Genomic DNA, 19,314 nt, shown 5'->3' with positions numbered 1-19,314 from the left:
AGAATTAAATGTGTCGTTAACAAAATATCCACTAGATGGCAATAATGTATAGGAAAATAGTTGTCATGAGGGCTGTGTCTGTTTTTAAGGTGTGTAAAACGAGATACAAAAATATTAGGAACTTGAATTTGGCTCATTTCCAGTCAGCAAATACAAAATTGTCGCAATTAAAATGCATTTGCTTCAGGAAGTTTAACTTGTGGGAAAAATGGTATATTTAAGACTCTCAGCAGACTGGAAATGCATCAATGCAAGCGCCACACACTCAGACACACACACATCAACGCACACAGGCATGAGTCATAAGAGAGGCTTTCACAGACAAGTAAGATGTTTATGGACTTCTCTTTCAATAATGTGAGAGGATTTGATTTGACCACAAGCCTGGAAAAAATATACATCAGAGACAATAAGTGAAGAAGTGGATTTTTTCTTTAATAGAAAAGCAGGAAGACAGTAACAGAGGAGGAAGAGCATTAGCCCACGTGGAGGTGCTTAGCACTTTTCTCTCTTCTTTCACTCTCTCTCTCTCAGTCTAATAAGTTCACTCAGCGACGTGGCACTGCACCCATAGGGCCTGGGAAAGAAGAGCAGGAGGAGGGGGACAAGAGGGAGGGCCAGGAGGAGGAGGACGAGGAGGAGGAGGAGGAGGGGGAGGGGGGGTGAAGAAGAGAGAGTGAAGGGGAGGAGAAGGGAGGGCTCTAAGGATGGATCCAGGCTCCACTGGCTGGCTCAGTGCATGTCCAGAAGGGAAGAGCTTCGGCTGGGCAAGGGAGCTCACCAGCACCTCCCTACGGTCCAGCAGGACCCTGACCCCGTATCACAACACCACATGTCTACCTGGATCCCCTGGAATCACTCCTCCTTTCTTTTTGTCTCAATTTTTCCCTTTCTTCCTCTCCTTCTTTACCCTTTTTTCCTTCTTGCACACTTTCTTTCTTTCACTCTATCATCTTAAGGTTGTGTGTCCCTGCATGCAAATGTGCATACCTACACTAGATGTGTACACAGTACCTGTGTGCACACTGGTTTCCACAGTAGTCTGGAGTATGTGCGTGGGAGTCGCAGACGTAATCATGTGAACTGCTCCCTTGACAGAGTCTGAACCCATGTGCTCATTTAAGTAGTTTGGCAGATGGTTGAATTTATTTGTGTACCTCTGTATCCTGTGCTGGATGCCGTCTGATATATCTAAGCTTATCCCAACAGGAGGTTTGCAGGATTAGTAGTAGTAAGGGTTGCTCAGGAAAGCCTGTTGTCTTTTTCTTAGTATGTGTCACCCATCTGCAAGAGTAAGTTACATTTCTTAAGTCTGCCTACGTTTTTCATTCAGACATGACTGGGGAGGCAGTGTGAAGCTCCAGCCAAAAGCACAACACTATTAATCAACCAACACTCTCCTACTTGGAAGGAGATGGCACAACTCTTCAGTGGTACGTTCTACTTTCCAAACTAACATTTTAAAACTCCCAACTCACTCATAAACTCCCATAGGTGTAAATACTGTAGCTGGAAATCTAAAATCTGAGCCTCTTCGTCTGATTCTTTTGTTCCAGTGCTAACCACATTCAATAAGCTCTTACAGGAATCTGACCACGCAACAAGAGAATAGGAAGACGAGAAAGAACAGAGAGAACAGGATATTAAACCACACCCTGCATGTGAGCCAGTCAGACGAACAGACAGGGTTGTGGTACTATTTAGCTTCATACGTATGAATCCGGGAGGCTTTCTTCCCAAGATGCATCAGGAGCTCGGAAATATCAGGAAATTTGCCCATTTGGTTAAAATCTAGAAATTTGTTCACCTGTGTTGGCAGCTTGCGAACGCAAATTTTAAGTTGAATGTTTAATGTTTCATGAGCTGCAGCAAGAATTTTACAGAAAACATCTACATGAGAAGTGGACGTGTTTCAGTGATGGTTGTAACTGACAGCATATAATTTGTGGCTGTTCTTTGTCACATACAGCAATTGAATGCAGCTGTAAGAAACACACATTCAGATGTAGATTTTCCCTTTATAGGGATGCCTGTCCATTTGTGTCCCACACACACACACACACACATCTGTTTGTTTTACTGTACTGTACCATGAAAACCTCCCATTGACTGCATTCATCCCCTAAGCCCAACCCAAACCTTTTAAAACCCACCTATCTCAGCTTAACTTAACCTTAAACCTCAAACCAAAGCAAGCCTAATCTTAACTCTAACCTTAAACCCAAACTCCGAAGTTAGGATTGACCACTGTGACCTCATCCTCCTCTGAGATTCAAACTTAATCTCACAAGGACACAAACGTCCTTGTGAAGGGTTAAAATGGCTCCTTCAGGATCCGAGCAGAGTGCTATTGCACGTGTGAGAGGGAGGTGGCGCTTGAGTTAGTTGAGAGGCAGGGGTGAGATGGAGAAGGGAAGAGGGAAAAGAGGGAGGGGAGAGTGAGAGGGAGGAGGGGATAGAGAGAGAAACCATGGGAGCCAGAGGGACCTCTATCTGCTCCTGGTCTGGACCTGCACTGACAACACACACATTCAGGAGCGTACAATTCACGGATTTTGTACCAGGTCGTGCACATATGCCGAGTAGCAAGCTGTGCATTGTCAAATTGTCCAGTTTCTCCATACACAAATCTACTAACAGACTTTTAATGAAGACTTCTGGTGCAGCCGGTCTCCTGCTAAAATTCACATCCATGCACACATATGCACTCTGATATTCAGGGGCTCCACAAGGGGGCCTATGAGTGATCCTCTATCGCACAAAGATGCCACTACTTGCTCTAAAGCAGAGCACAGGAGTCTCTTTACCTGGTTACAAGCTTAAATACACAAGAATCAGCCAAATAAAGATAAAAATCAACTACAGATAACAACTGCTACTGCTGAGATTTGCATGCACTACATGGCGAGGCAGATTCTAGAGATATCACATTTCAATTTGGAGTCCTTTATTTGGCAGCACCCCTGTATGAATTTAATTCTTAAGTCTGTTAAAAATGTTGCTTACTGTCTGGGTTGCATTCATTTCATTTAAATATTATAGAGCGCCAAAACTACCTACAGTCAGAGGAGACGAGTTTCAAATAACATTTCCAGCAACAAAGAACCTTGTACACTAAATCAAAAATACCCAGAAGTTAAATTATTTGAAATTTATCTGAAGTAATAAAATATAACGTGATATTAACTTTCAACTTATTTGTGTTTAGGGACTAAATTCACAACATTCAGACCTGCCAAGTCAGCAATACTAGCTGGACTTTCTCACAAGTTCCATCTCAGAACTGGCTAAATGGTGGATGGCAGTTAAATTCACATAAAATGAAGTCGCCAACTCCCAGCCTCCAAGTACTCAATCTGATGGTTGTTTACCATGAAGTCAATATCTGTTTAGTTTTCAACAGATTTTCCTGCCACTGCCATTTGTTTGAGACTGTTTGCACAGGGACTTCTGCAAATAGCAATTACTGTATGTGCATGCAGCCAACCCAAGCTCTCTGTTCTCTGTTCAGGATGAGCACAACTTGGAGCTTTACCTCTCTTCTATCTGCACCAATCATTGCTGAGTATGTCACATGTATATTTTATCATTCGCTCATATTTTCCCAGTATTTTGAAATTGATCCACATGATCCCTCAGCAAAAAAGTACAGATTGCAGTGACCTGTAGTAATTCCTGTCCAATTCCCAAGTTGTTCTGCTTTATAGAAATCATTGAATCACCAGACGTCTGGCCTATTTAAAGTCCACATCAGTGTGGTTCATCAGTGGTTTTAGAGTCAGTCAAAGCACCATCTCTGCTGTTACATTAGTTTTAATCAATTTGATTACTGGTTTAGACATTAGGCAACACTGTGCCTCTATACTCATGTATTTTGCCAAAAGCTTTTTGATACATTTCCTTGTTTCCAAAGATAACAGACGGTGTGTAAAGGTCGAGACAGACCAATGAAAATTGCTGTTGGTTAGTTGTGCCACAAGTATGCATATTGGTCTTCCTGCATTTACGGTATATAAATGGGCTCTTCAATGCATGATTTGCCAAACATATCTTTATGCAGATGATACAATGCTCTGCAAGACCCACTTGATTACACTAGTACTTAAAATAAAGAATTCTGTCCTCAGATGAGGATTTATATCTGAATTTGCATTTCTTCACTGATAGGTTTTGACATTGAGAGCCACCAAATTTAAAGCAGTGGACTATTTCACTTTGAAATCCACCTACTTTCATTTATGTGGTCTAAATTCCTTTTCTTTCCTCTTTTAAATTTTCAGTGGTCAGTTTCAAGTTGTCCTTCTCTCCATATCATCAGTGGTTATTCATTCATCCACAAATGAGACCCTGCTTGAAAATTCCCATCTTATATCTCTCCTTTGCTGCTCTGGATCTCTGGTCCATACTTAACTTACCCAATCATTTCCTGCTGCTTCATTAAATCCACACCACAGCTGATCTAGGATAGACTTCTTCTTCTGTTGGAATAATTTGAAAAGCCACCCAAGAAGAATTAAAACACCTACAGTATCCCTCTGTAACCTCAGGAATGTTCTCAATAATACCTAACCTGCCTGAAAGTGTTTTTAACTGTAAGTCCTCTAACTGTTCACTTTTCTGTTTGTCTGTATTTTTCACAGTATTTGTAGTATTCATTGTTAGTGTAACAGAAAAGATGATGAGTTTTTCAAAATAAAGACTACACAGTTGATCTTTATCTGTTTGTTGAGTTTGTTGCTGTATATACCCCTTCTTTATTTCAAGGAGTTGATATCTATATTTGAAGCAAACCCACCTGAAATGTCTATCAAGTCTAACAGACTTTATCTTCTTCTAATTTGATTGGATCATCTGATCACCTGCAAGTCAAAGGTTAATCTTCCCTATTGATTTCCTGAAAATTCCTGGCTTTACACTGGCAGGCCAGTGAAACTGAAAACCCCTCAGGCCTTCAGGTGTCCCCCCCAAACGTGAATGAAAGCAAGTCAAAACCACAGACGGCCTTTAATAGCATTCCACTTGGTGCTCGTAATACATTTTATAGGGTTCATTAATGGACCAACTTTTTTAGTAACTCCTATTAAGGAAAAGTTTTCTGTTTTTAATCATTCAATAAAATATCACTGTCTCTACCTGTTGGATCTGATTGAGCCAATTTGTGCTGATAATTTTTCATTGTGGAAGACACCAGCAAATCAGTTGGTTTTATGTGACTGAGCTTATTTGTCCTCAGCCATCTGTCTGCCCCAGGCACAGGACACTCAAAAACTATAAAACCAGGTCATCACAGGAAGCACTTCCCTTGTTTTTTTCTGCTTCCTGTGTTGACTATTACCAACGGTACCGCTCTTACTCTTAAGTCTAGAATGAGGCAAACCAGGTCACTAACAACAAAAGAGCCTAAAAATAGTCGCATAAAGAGACAGTGAAAGTAACACAATGAGCAATTCAAATAGTTAATTAAGGACTTTTCATTTTGCATGTCTCCTGAGGATTGCAACTGGAACACAGGGTTTTCCATGCAAAGCAGCAGACATTACCTAAGCAATCATTCCCCCACTCCCATTTTTACTGATGTCTGTTTTGAATGTCAATGAGCAGAAATTGAGGCAGACAAAACCAGTTGAGTCATTAAAAGGGGAAGTAAGGAAAGAACTACTAAGAGAACTCCAACATTTCTCTGGACCTACACTGCAGCAGCACCACATTACATGACCCCAAAACATTACAAGTGCCTTCATACAGTTGTCAACAAATCACCTGACACCACAGATGATTTTCTGTCATCACCTGGCACTGAAACATCAGAGTTGGCTCCACTTCCTGTTTTACCTCTAATTTGACAGCCATAAAATGAATTAGTAACACTGGCAACAAGATGGCAAATTAGTAGTGACTTGTTTCTCTGATCACAGCAGGTATTACATTGCTTTAATGTGAACAGTAGGGGGATGTGACGCAAGCTAGAGAAGGCATGGGGAGCAAGGACACGGGGGACTGGAAGCTTTGCTGAAAGGGAGGCAAGTCTAAACACAAGGAGATGCCATACAAAGTGGAATGAAACGGTGTGTATGACGCACACGCACTGCTGTTTCATTTGGGAGATGGTCCAAAATAAAAAAAAAATTTGCGGCTAATTTTAATTCCATCAACAACTTTAGTGAGAAAGGAAAAATTTCCATTATAACAAAAGCCAACTGATGAACTGAGTCATTTGAACATGAATATAACAGCAGAAACAGTGGGCTGGTTTTCAGTAACAGACATTAAGGTCAGTGCTTGGAGGAAATGAGGCACCATGAACACATCCATGTAGCTCAAGATTACTTCACCCAGATATGATTTAGCCAACATTGCACCCATTGTCTTTAACAGTCTACATTAGCATTGCTTATGCTAACAAAACTAAGAGTCTCCAACCATGCTAGGAGCTGTGACGCTGTACTTAGGCACTTTAGGTCTATTCGGTTGTATCTTGGTTATAAAACAACATATAAGTTTAACTCCTAATCCTATGTTTTATATACATACATTGACCCCGACTGCACAAACTCACCCGGTGTCATGGCGACTTTGATCCCTTTTCAAAGATTCACTACTTTTGCTGCATCAGCAGAGAGTGAAGCAACACTTGGCAGCAACAGATAATACACTTAACTCCTCATCAAGGGGAAAAGTTTCCAGAAAGAAGGAGCTGGGAGACAGAAAACAGATGTGTCAAATTTGTGACAACTCTCATAGACACAAGGGCAGAGTGGTGACTGATGTCTCACGCTGAAACAGTTATTCATTTGAACAAGCCATCTTCATCTAGAGCAGAGTAACTTTTCAAGTTTTTCTTTCTATTAAAAAGCAAAAATTCAATGTGGGTTTTTCAATACAAACCAATGATTTATTCTTACTAGTGATGTATGCCTTTTAATGTCAGTGTCTTCTAACAACATAGTGCGTACCTTATAATTTCAAGAAACCAGTGAAACCATTAAAAACAACTGGACTTACTGCATTTCATGTATCTTTATAGTTATTTCTGTTCAGATATGATAATATTGAAAATATCAAATTCACAATAGTTTTATACCCCACAGCACTGAAATACACACATATTACAGTAAAGTGGAAACGCCTTAATGTCTGATTCAACAGTTCCCAAACACAGAGCATTACAGCCAACCTACCGTAAAAAAAAAAAACTTGCACTTGTTTAGTGTGCATTTTCAAAAATGATTCATGGACAGATCAGCTGTTTGTGCCAGCTATTGTGAAACTGACACCTGATGCCAAACACTTTACAGTATTCGTACAACAGTTGACACTGGTTGTTATTTAACTCAGATATTTCATCCATTTTTGTGTGAAAATACTGTAGCCAAGTTTAACATCTGCCCATTTTTTTCTCTTCCAGGAGTATCAAAGTGTCTCAAAGAAGGAATGTCACAGAAGGATTATAGGAAAACGCCTCATCTCACGCCAGTGGACCGTTGAATTTTCTTGACTGACTCAGATCCAGACATTTACAGGTTGTAGTGTTTTTTTCTGTCTGTTCGCATCTGTGCAAACGGATAACCCTATTTATCTCCTCCAGAGTCATTAGACATCATACAGCTGTTTTTATCTGCTCAGTCGTTCTTCCAGTGACAAATTTCACAAGTTTTCAAAATCTGCAGCATAAGTTGTAGGATAAAGACGCCCACCACTATGTTCATGAGGCCGTAATCATTTAACATCTCAGGCTACGTGTGTGTGTGTTTATATTACCCTAAATGTTCTCACCTTCGGAGCATCTGAATCTGTTTTTGGTCTAACCACCTCTTGTACTTTTCCAAATTTCCTTGAACTTTATCAAAACCTGATGATCTCTGACTCAGTTCCTCTGCCATTCATTACCTCAGTCCTTCTATGGTCAAGGCCTCTAATAACACCAACATCTGCGCTAGGATGACTTCAAAATAGTAGAATGTATAACAAGAGAAAGTGCAGACAAGTGTTTCACAGCCCAGCAGAGGAGATATAAACACCTGCACCTAGCTCTTTAAGTTGCTCCTGTCCAGGTTGACAATACAGACATTTTTAAGGTGGAAACACCGTGACCACACCTCTGTTTTTGTGTGGTCATCTTTCCCATCAGTTGTAGACTTTAGACGGAATAGACGCTGCAAAGCCACGCAAACTTGGATGTGAAAATGTGAACTATGTGGAAAGAATGGGGGCAGACTCTAGAGTAAACTCGAACTGATCCAAGAGCAACTGAATGATCCTCTGGCCTGCTGGTCTTTTAAGAACTAAAATATCCAGATTCAACCAGTCAGGCAGAAGTTCTGGATCAGAAACGCTGGGCCCAATAAGTAAAATCTTAGACTTAGTCATTGGCTTCCGAGCCTCTGATTTCCTGCCATGTGCTGGCTGCTACAGCACCAGTGAGTTGGTCAGAGATGGCCAATCCAAGAATATTTAATTTCATCTTAAACCAGAATACACATGGACTGTTTAAAGGTTTGGAGTGTTCAGGGCGTTTTGGAAAGCGCCATGAGAACGCTGGAGAAAAAGTCTGACCACATCTCATCCGTTCCATGCAAAGCTGGTCTGCCATTGACCACAGATAAATTATCAAGAGTCTGGAAGAGAACAGATGTGGCCAACACCTAATTGGCTCCACCAACACTCTCTCCGTCTGCTGATCCTTTTCCCCCTCTTGTTCTGCCTTCTCCTGCTACTCCCTTTCCCTAAAACCAGCATTCATTTTCTCTTCTGCAGCAAACGCTTTGTGCAGCATCCATCACTGTTTTCAAGTCGGCCTAAACATGTGTCTTGCACATTACAAGTACTAGAAAGCAGTCTCTATCGTCTGGCGAGTGTTCCCTTGTGTCGCTGTACAAACAGGTCCTACCACCTCAAATGCAATCACATGGAATATGGAGGGTTCCCACCAACCTTGTTTCTACCTCTTGTGAGTTGTGGAATTTGTGACTGTGGATGTATGTGTAGCAGTAGGTGAGATAGGATATGGCTTCATACTTGTGCTATGATGTCACAGAGGAAATGGGAGTGAAAAGTAAGCATGCCCTATCAAATAAAAAACAGAGGAAATGAGGAACATTTGCTCTTTAACCAAAATAAACAAACATTATTTAATTCTGTCAGTTGTGCTGTAAAGAGTAAGTCACAGAATATTTATTTTATTCTCAGAAGTAGCAAATAACAACAAAAAGTGTCTCCTGTGTTTTCCTTCACTTTCTTTCCCTCGCAGTCACACACTGCTCAGTGACAAACCGGCAGGTTCCCACCACACACTCTGAAGAAATAAACTGAACAGCTAAAAAGGCAAGTCGGACTGCCGCTCCTCTAGCATGCAGGATGATAAATGTAGATAGAACAGGAGAACCTTTCTCAGAATACAAACAGTGCCATCTGTCTGTCTTAGTGTCAGTCTGGCTGGAAACAGGCCTCCAACGTATACAAAGGAATTGTTTTGTCTGAAGAGAGTTACCCAGCGCTCTCTGTTCAATTAGGATCAGTGCCGACTCTTAAGACTCATGTGGCCTAAATTCACAGTGTAGAAAGATGGTTGACCTTCTATTCACCGAAAGCTGCTCCTGCCAATGCAGGGTGTGGACACTGTGACAGCTTATGAGGGACTATGTAGGCCAGATACCACATTGAAGTATGTTATGGATGTGTCTGAACTAGAGGAAAGAAAAGGTTCAAGTAAAGTTTCAAAAGTTTAGACATTACAACAGTTACAATCTCTCAAAACTGCAGTAATCTCTCAACATTTGATGACATCAGTTGATTTGTTCCTTTTTACTCTTAGGTCTATGAATAGATTAAGACAGTTTCCAGGTTGTTGTATAATGGTTTCAGATGTTTGCTATGAATTTTCCTGCAGATCTGCTGAAAATTTAGCCAAACGTAGCAAATGTTTTGCCAAGTCGGTGATAAAATCAATAGAGCCTGCAGTGGTCTGCTTGCAACAACCAGGCCAGAACACTCAAGTTGTGGCACACACTTGGAAAAAAAACCTCCAAATTCAAGGATCCCAGTGAAACTGAAAGGCTAAAGCCAAATAAACTGAAGGCATCCATAAAAGCGTTGACTGCATCCGTGACTTTGAACCTACCTGAAAATTTTGGCTGCTGTGGATCTGATTTGTGAGATTCACTGTCAATACTTCTAGGAAAGAAGGGGAGGAGCAGGAAAAGGGTGGAAAAACGACAAGGATCCAACACTATTAAACCCTTTAAGCTAAAAGAAATTGTGGTTTACTCATTTCTATAATGGCTCTTTAATTTACTTATAAAATCCATTCACCATGACGGAGATAAAAAAAAATAATAAATGGAAACAGACCAGAATTTTAAAAGAATAGCTTGATATTCTGTACACTAAATATGAAGCCACAACAGCAGCTAGTTAGCTTAGCTTAGCAGAAAGACAGGAAGTGGGGGGAAACCACACTTCATGTTTCTTTAATTAGATATAATATGTTTGTGAGTGTTAGAGGTGCCGGTAGGTGGAGCCAGGCTAGTTATTTCCCTTCTATGTGCTAAGCAACTGGATGCTAACTACCTGCTCGCTGTAGCTAATAATCACATCTCCAAAATATCGATTAGTCCTTTAAATTCTGCAAGTTCCACACCCTTTTTGAGTTGTTTGTCAAATCAAGCTGCGACCTAAACAGTACGATATCTTTAATATCTTCCACCTTCAGTGACTGCAATGGAAATTATGAGAGTGAGTAATCTAGATTGTTGACTTGAGGGGAATAATGTGTTATTTTCCATTTATATTATAATTCTTTGTTTACAGCCATTAAGCCATTTGCACAAGCAATGTTTTGTTTTTCCACTGACCTCCTGCAGTGATTGCTGGAATCCCCTTTGCAAATGGACAGTAAATAGATGTCAGTCTCATATGCTGCCGTCATATTGTCCTTTATGTAAATGCTGCATTTGTGCTATGCTGAAAAATACTGAGAAACAAATGTCTGGCCCTTCATCTGAACATCTGCACTGGCCAGACAGGACTTATCTGCGATGGAATGGTGCATTAAATATTGCATAATACTACCAATGGCATGCGTGTGTGTGTGTGTGTGTGTGTGTGTGTGTGTGTGTGTGTGTGTGTGTGTGTGTGTGTGTGTGTGTGTGCACTTGTAATGTCAACATCTGTTTATCTAGTTATTTGGCAGTAGTGTTTCCTCCAAAGTAAGAGTTGGCTCACAAGAGTCCAAATTCACTAGCTCACAACACTTCACTGTAATTTCATATTGTATGTTATTAGCAGAGGGGATGTTTAAAAAAAATCTTGCGTTACTTCATTCACTCTCTTTTGCCACTTAAGTCTTTTACATAATCTCTCTCTCTTTCCCTAATATCATCACCACATTAGCGCTCTTTATGTCCATAAACACTCTCTCTGACTTACTCAGACATACACAGTGGCGATCGGACACAAACCAGCCCTTGTTAGGGATGATTCTTTCTGCCATGATGAGTCGACGATGCCATGGCAGGGTTTGGCTCCTAACGTCTTTCCCAGTCAGACACTTTCTGACTCGGGCCGGCCAAATGGCACCCGAGAGCCTTGGATTGCCTGGTGAAGACATCCCCTGTTTTACAGCCAGTCTGAATGTTTCCATTAAACCACTCTTATATTTTCACCGTACTTCAAGTTAAAAGCACGTAAATCAGCATCTTGTGAAAATAAATACCGGATTCACACAAAATATGTCAAAGTTACATGTGAGAAAATGTTACAGTGATGCAAAAAGAGAGAAAACATACTGTACGATCACTGTGCTGTTATCAAGCACATAAGGGCATAGGTTTGAATTTACTTTTTTGTGTGTGCATGTACAACTCAAAACACTCCTGAGGGGAAAAAAGACCATAAATCAATGACTCTGTAAAGTCTCATTTCTTTCTCCCAAGCCAAGCTTTGTATACTAAATGCCATTCAAGCATTTATAACATTAACTGTCTTTTGAATCACATCAACCCTTTGCATTACCATTACATGATCAGACTGATTGACCAGCTCTAGAAAACTGACAGGGGGAGTTAAATATTGTAGATGTTGGAGAGGGACTGGACACTCCTGGATGAAAACATCCTAACGGGTTATTGGACGATAACAAGAATTAATTCATTTTAGCAGGATGCTTCAGGTCACATATCCACATATCCCAGTACACTGTGTAAGCTGACGGCTTAGCCCTCTGCAACCACACTGTAACATCTCACTGCGCTGATTTGGCATCTTCTCTAAAGGCCTTCATGCTCATATTCACCATATGGGCCAATGTTTATTGGCTTCTGCTGCTGCTATCAGCAAACGCCTTTGATTCTTTTCCATGTGCACCTTTTTATCCACAGGGGAAATATTTTCACCACTTTGTGCACCTCATGCTGATATGCTGAATTGCCTCAGCAAGTTCAAATGCATTGCCATCTTTATTTTATATGTGAAGTGAGTGTTTGTGACAGAATTCATCCTGCTATGGCGGATTCCCCACCCTCTCAAAATGCTGACTCGGTGCTGCTCCTTGTCTACTGTATATGCTCCGTCATGACGGATCAATGCAACCTTCCAATGGAATTCCATCATTTTTGAGTCTGGACCATTAGAGATCACATCCACCTTGCTGACAACGTGAAAATATCTGTTTAACATCAGAGGAAAAGTATGCACACTTTAGTCCTTCCTTTTTTATTAAAAGAGATGTGAAACCAGCTTCTCATTTGTAATATAGGGAATTAACTGCCATCAAATTTGATCATACATTACTGTCATGAAGCTGCCTTGATGTTGGGTTCTTTGATGGTTTTAAAGCACAACTACAAAACATGCATCTGATGTTAGGTGATAATAGAGCAGCACAAATTAATATTTATCCCGGGCTAAGTTTTCATGTTGGAGTTGGAGGAGTTGATTTTGCTCCTTCAAGCACAAGTCAGTGATAAACTTCCACCACAGAGGTCTGTAAAAAATCAGTGGGGTTGTTTTACGTCACGAATGTGCAATATGAAACTTTAACAAAGAAGTATAAGCTCGGATGCCTATAGATTTTCCTGCCTGGTGCGATATTAATGATGATAAAGTTGTATATAGAAACAGTAGGTGTAGTGTTTGGCAGGTACAGAGTTTGGGGATCATCAGCATCTGTGAATTCACCACAGTGTTAACACTATACTTTTGTTTCCATGACACATAATTATAGGATTGAGGGAAAATGTTGATGTATAGATCTCAAAGCTCGTTTCATTGAGAACCTTGGCAGCAAACGTATCATCTCGGTCAGGGAGGGTCGGAGCCGCTTTGTTGGCAAACAGGGGAGCTGCTTGGCTGCTCACCTCAGCCCAGTAAAGCAGAACCAGACTGAGATGGAAAGAAAGAAAAATGCCCACCAAATATATTTAAACCCATGCGAGAGATTAATGAAGTCGCTCGAAAGCCCGGTGAACATTTGCACTCACGGTGCAGGACTTCACTAAATGAGGATGAATTCTGGACAGCAGATTTGTGGACATAAGTAATGAGAAGATTGTGTTCCTCCACTATGAGAGGATTATTTGACAGCAGCACAGATTGCATACCAAATGTTTATGTGTTGGTCACATGAAAGAGTAACTGGCAGTTAAGCTTATAGGGGAAATAAAGCAGCTTTGGTCAAGGGTTTGGTTAAGCTTACGATTAGAGTAAACGCAACTCAAACCACATAAGTAAAGTTAACAGCATCATGATTAAATAAGGAGAACAATTTGCCAGTTTAACCTCCATACCGGCAATTTCACAATATCTTGGTGTCAATTTATTGCCTTTTTTAAAAAATGCGTCTTTCATATAATCCTCTTGTGGTGTAAAAATGTTATAAACTCTGTTCCTTCATTGTGGAACAGCTGCCTCAAACTGCTGGAACAAAAAAGTATGGGTTTCTTTTGTAGTTAATTTGCGGTAATTCCTCAGCAACACCTTCCAATGGATGTGTGTATTTTCTTTGAATATTCTTATACTCCTCTGAACCCCAGCCACACTGAAATTCAATTACTTTTTTTTGGCAGTGGTGGCACTTTAATGAAGCTGCAACAGTGCATTTTAAGTAACAGGAGTGCAAATTGAGCTACCTCCTAAGTGGCATTTGACATCTTCCAACGTATCCTGCAAATGTATGACATAAGTTCACCAGCAATCTAAATCCAATAGACAATACACTAAGATTCTGTGTGTACTCTCATTTTCAGTAACTGTCAACAGACAAAGCTGCAGATTGAAAACTGCTTCCAGAGATCCAGAAAATAAAAACTGACAAAACTGTTGCACTTAAAGTGAAAAATTGCCCTAACTACTGTGCACTTACTGAACTGTAGGAGATGCAGACTCGATTATTCCAGGTCCACGTTTTTACAGGCAGGTTGCCTGCAAAAAAATGTCTCTGATTACAAAATGTCTTTGTTTTGAATAAAACCAATATTTTTGTCTGTAATAACTCCAGTAATTTGGATGGAGAGATTTTAAAGGGATCAAGAGTTTGCACAGAAATTTTATCCAACACCACACAAGCTTCTCAACACATCAAACTAAAACAAACATGAGATTTAGATTTTATCATTAATGGATTTCATCCTCTTCCTTCATCCACTAACTACAGATTCATGCTCATATACAATTAACAAGATGTGATTTGGTTAATTGCTTGATGCAAAGAAGAATGCATTCCATTCTGGTTGTGTGGAGAAGACTGCATGTGTAGGTTGGAGTTTCAGCCCAGCCCTGCAGCATATTTCGACAGTATGGACTGTGCACCCTCTTACTCCCTGTGACTCAAATCCAAAATACATAAAGGTTTAATCTAGCACATAAGTAGGCTGAAGAGATCTGGGAATAACCTGAAAGAAACTGTGGGATTTTGTTTTAAGAAAATCAAAAAAGATCAACAGGGTGCTGAGGTAGTTAAAATTCATGTTTGCAAGGTTCCTTATAAACAATCCACTTTGTACACTCCTTAAATGTTTGCTGTAGCAAAGATTCCATTTCACATTGCATAACTGCTCTTGTTGTTCATAAACCTAATCCTACTTCCCCATTTTAAAACCATGTAATCACATTAAATCAGCTCTCTAATGCCATAATATTCAGCTGCCTGGCAGCTGTGTTTGACCAGGTATTTATAATGAGACTGCGTGGATGATTTTATTATACTAGGGCTGCACTGGGCAGACAGTACTGCCTTAGGACTGCACATTAACTCATATTTGTCCCTATTTTCTCCTTTATTCTACAGGCTGAGTTTTTAAATGTTCAATCTATAATAACCCAAATCCTTCCCTTCTTTTTAAAACCATGCAATCACAATTAATCAATGCTTTAATGCTACGCTGCTCACCAGCCAGGCAGCTGTGTTTGCCTATTTCACCATATCCCTCTCCTTTATTACAGGGTCCGATGTAAACTTGGCCGCTTGTGAAGTGTTCCCTCTTTTACTTCGCTTTCTGCCGAGCAGGAGTCTGTCACCATGGAGACAAAAAGTCCCACTGGCCTTGAATGGCCACGTTTATACCAAAACACTATTTGAGTGAGCGTTTCCGTTACCCCTTTTTTTTTTTTTTTTTTTCCTAGAGCTATGTGGGGCCGAGGAGGAATAGTGAATGAGTCGCCTCCCCAAAAAGGCCTTTGTGTGGGTGGACATTGTTATGACAATAGGTGATGAATGTTTCTCTAAGTTTACGCAGATGCTATTCAGTGTTTTCATCATCCACCTTCTCCCACATTCAGTGGAACTAATTAGGAGTAAAATCCTAAAAGTGACATGAAGCACAGAATCAGAGCAGCTGCACGTTCTCCTGTTCATCCACTGTGAGTTCAATCTCCATGTTAGTGTCCATTTGACACTAACATGGAGAATCTGATATTAAGGGTCAAGTATTGCATGATAAATGGTTGCTAATGGGAACATTACGGCCTTCAGTACTTTGACTCTCCTGTTAAAAAAATTCACTAGGCCACTAATGGCACAGTTACTGGTTTTTATTTTTGCAGTAATGGTAATCAAACTGGCAACATGGCACTCATCTCACCTCAAACATGAAAAATACCCATTAAAGCTGGCCAAGCTGTGTGTGTGTGTGTGTGTGTGTGTGTGTGTGTGTGTGTGTGTGTGTGTGTGTGTGTGTGTGTGTGTGTGTGTGTGTGTGTGTGGCCCTTCGTAACTTAAAGGAAAAGGGTGTAAACAGTGAACCAAACTGACGGGATTCCTCCAGAGCAATTATCATATGAATGAAGTATCAACACACAGTCTCACTTTGATTGGTCCAAACAAGGTCATTTCCCACAGTACCACTGGCCCAGAACCCGATTGTCAGCCTGTCACTGCCATCACTGGTGCCTCTGCTCTGCATTTGTGTGTGTGTGTGTGTGTGTGTGTGTGTGTGTGTGTGTGTGTGTGTGTGTGTGTGTGTGTGTGTGTGTGTGTGTGTGTGTGTGTGTGTGTATGTGTGTGAGAGGGTCTGTTTTGTCCATCACGGCTGAGATCCTCCAGTCAGAGATGGGAATGACAGAGCTCCTCCACCTCACTGCTGCTACATTACTTAGAGTCTGGAATGGGATTTGTGTAGACTATCCTTCTGCTACTTTAAAGGCTTCCGTTGGTTTGTCGATGAGAATGACGAGCACATAACAGACAAACAAAACTGTCTTTGTAGAGGAATGTTACCAATGTGCATGTTTACTATAGAGCTATAATGCAGGATAAAGGTGCTGTAGGTATTTTGTTGGGATGTCTATTGAAGATATAGGAAGGATTATATTTACAAATCACGTTAAATGCTAATTTTGTGGCATTTTTCAGAAAAATGCAACTAATTGAAGCAAACTTTGTAAGTGGAGACTCCATCATGCTCCATCTGGCTATACAGTTATACACATGCAGCAATTCGGAGTCCATCATATCCCCTTTCACTGGTAACTCAAGCCACTTCAAAGCTTCTCCTGCACTGACTCTGTAAATGAAACATCATTTTAGCTTGTTATGGCAAAGTAGAGTTAGCCGTCTAGCTGACCACAAACGACAGGCAGGGTCACTCTCGGTATATGAGAACATGACGAAGGCTTTATTTTTTTTCCAGAGTTGGTGACTCTGCGGGTTGCACTGCTGTCATGTTAACAGATGTAAATGCCACCAGTTTACGTCCACAAACAGCTAATATAATCTAAGAACAACATGTGGGTGACTAGCCTTCCCTCCACCCAGCAGCTGCCATCAAACTACTCTTGAGAAAGGCACCGATTTCTCTTTATACTCTTTATGAAAAAAACTGCTGTCTTTCTGTTATATTGGGAAAATTACTTTAATTCTAATAATGAATAAAAATGAAATACCAAAATAGGACAAGGTGTTTAAACAAGTTGTTCATCTAAACGTGCCCTGTGGCTACGTCTCTAATCTGAACCACACCCGTCGTCTAGCTTCCATCATCAAACCTGCCCAGACCTAAAGATGTAACCCATAATAGCCTTTTTACATGTTGTCTTCTCATTAACATTCTCATACATCCTGTCACTTTAGGCTGTCACTGACTGACTTTAATGGGCCTAAAATGATTTTGTTTCTGCCCTATTATTTGTATTACACAGCAGAGACAGGGTGTGTGAGAGAATGGTATGGTGGTGTTTTAAATGGTATGACTTGGAAAATGTGAGATTTAATAAAGACAAATGGGGGGGGAAATATTCCAGACAGATTCTTCTTGAAGGAAAAAAAGCTGTATCAATGGTAGGCAGAGTGCCAGGTAATAGAGAGACCACTAGGTATATTGAGGTGAAACAGAGCGTACATACAGCCTACAGCTCTTTCCAGAAAATTATGTATGTGTGTTTGAATGTTGAGTGATGGGGCAATGAGGTGCAGGTTTGTGCCACTATTCAACACGTCCACACAGGCAAAGCAACTTAAAGAAATCCCAATATGTCTCAATATGTATACGTCACTTCTTCACATAGGAACTAATAAAAAGCTGTGTCAGCAATATAACCAAACAAACACACAAAGTGTCTAAAATCCTGTTCATAAATTTTTCTTTCCTGTAAAACTTTATTTCAGATCTTATCCTCCTGAGATGAAGTGTACACATCAATCCTCGTAGCTTCCTTAAGGCAAGTTCAAGGATTATGGACCTTCTTTCACTGCTCCCATCATCACAACTGTCAACATGGAGATCACTGAACTGCCCTTTCGCTTTTGGCAAATCCTCTGTGGTTCACAGCAAAATGTAAAGATACCAAGGTCACAACTTGATAGGGACCCTTCAACCTCTCCTTGAGAGCTGGTTCCTTATAAGAAAAGGTAATAATACCTGTAAAACCCTGCTCAATTCCCCTCGCTTCTTCATTCTCTCCTCTGGACAAACACAGAAAACTTGAGGCTATACCTGAAATCCCACTTTTAAAAAAGTAGATTTCTTTGACACCGCTCTCTTTATAACTCTTTCTCTTGGTTTGACATCCCTAAGCTTCTTTTCGCCTCTTGATCCTATCCGACCCTTTACTGTCCTTTTGAAACTTTCTCTTTCTCTTCGTCTTCTGTCTCTGCAGTGGGATATTAACACCTGAGCACAAAGGTGTCAGTGTATCTTTACCAATATGTCTGTAATATGACACCCTTTTGATTCCCCATTAAAATATTCTGCTTTGGTTTTTCTGAGGAAGGTCAAACATCATTTTTAGGATTCAGAGTTTCCCTCTGCAACTCTTCCACAGAGGCCACCCAGTTACCAGAGGGTCACAGGTTAGATCTCCACAACACGTCCTTGTCTCCACAACAGCCACGTATCATCGGCAAAACCGCTTCCCCGCTCTAATATAAGGGGCCTGCTTTCCATCGTCTGCCAGAGACTGAAGGATGCAGACGGGTTTTTCTCCTCTCTCGACCCCGTTATTGAAAAATGCGCCAGGTATGATCTCAGAGTTTGTGTTGGACACCTGGCTTTATCCAATCCTTCACATCATGCTGTAATCCTCCTGGCCTCTGACCTCTTTCCATGCTTGTGTTTTCCTCTTTTCCTTCCTTCCTTCTGTGGACTCAATTCGAGCTTCTTTAAATCTGTTATGGATTACAGCTCGAACCCCAGGCGACAAAATGCACATTAGCTAAGGTCATTATTTTGAACAAGAATTTTAAAACGCAGTCTCCTTGAGACCAAGATGGACCATTTCAACACATTTGGGGCCTCCCCGTGTGTGGTCTGCCCTTTGCCTTCTGCAGGGAAAGATAGTCAAGTTAAGAGAGGGAAAGCCAGACAGGACGAAACCTGCTCTTCTGCT

The sequence above is a fragment of the Seriola dumerili genome, unplaced genomic scaffold (genome assembly GCF_002260705.1).
Source record: "Seriola dumerili isolate Sdu_G_001 unplaced genomic scaffold, Sdu_1.0 BDQW01000138.1, whole genome shotgun sequence".
NCBI lineage: Eukaryota > Metazoa > Chordata > Actinopteri > Carangiformes > Carangidae > Seriola > Seriola dumerili.
This window is presented reverse-complemented; position numbering follows the sequence as displayed.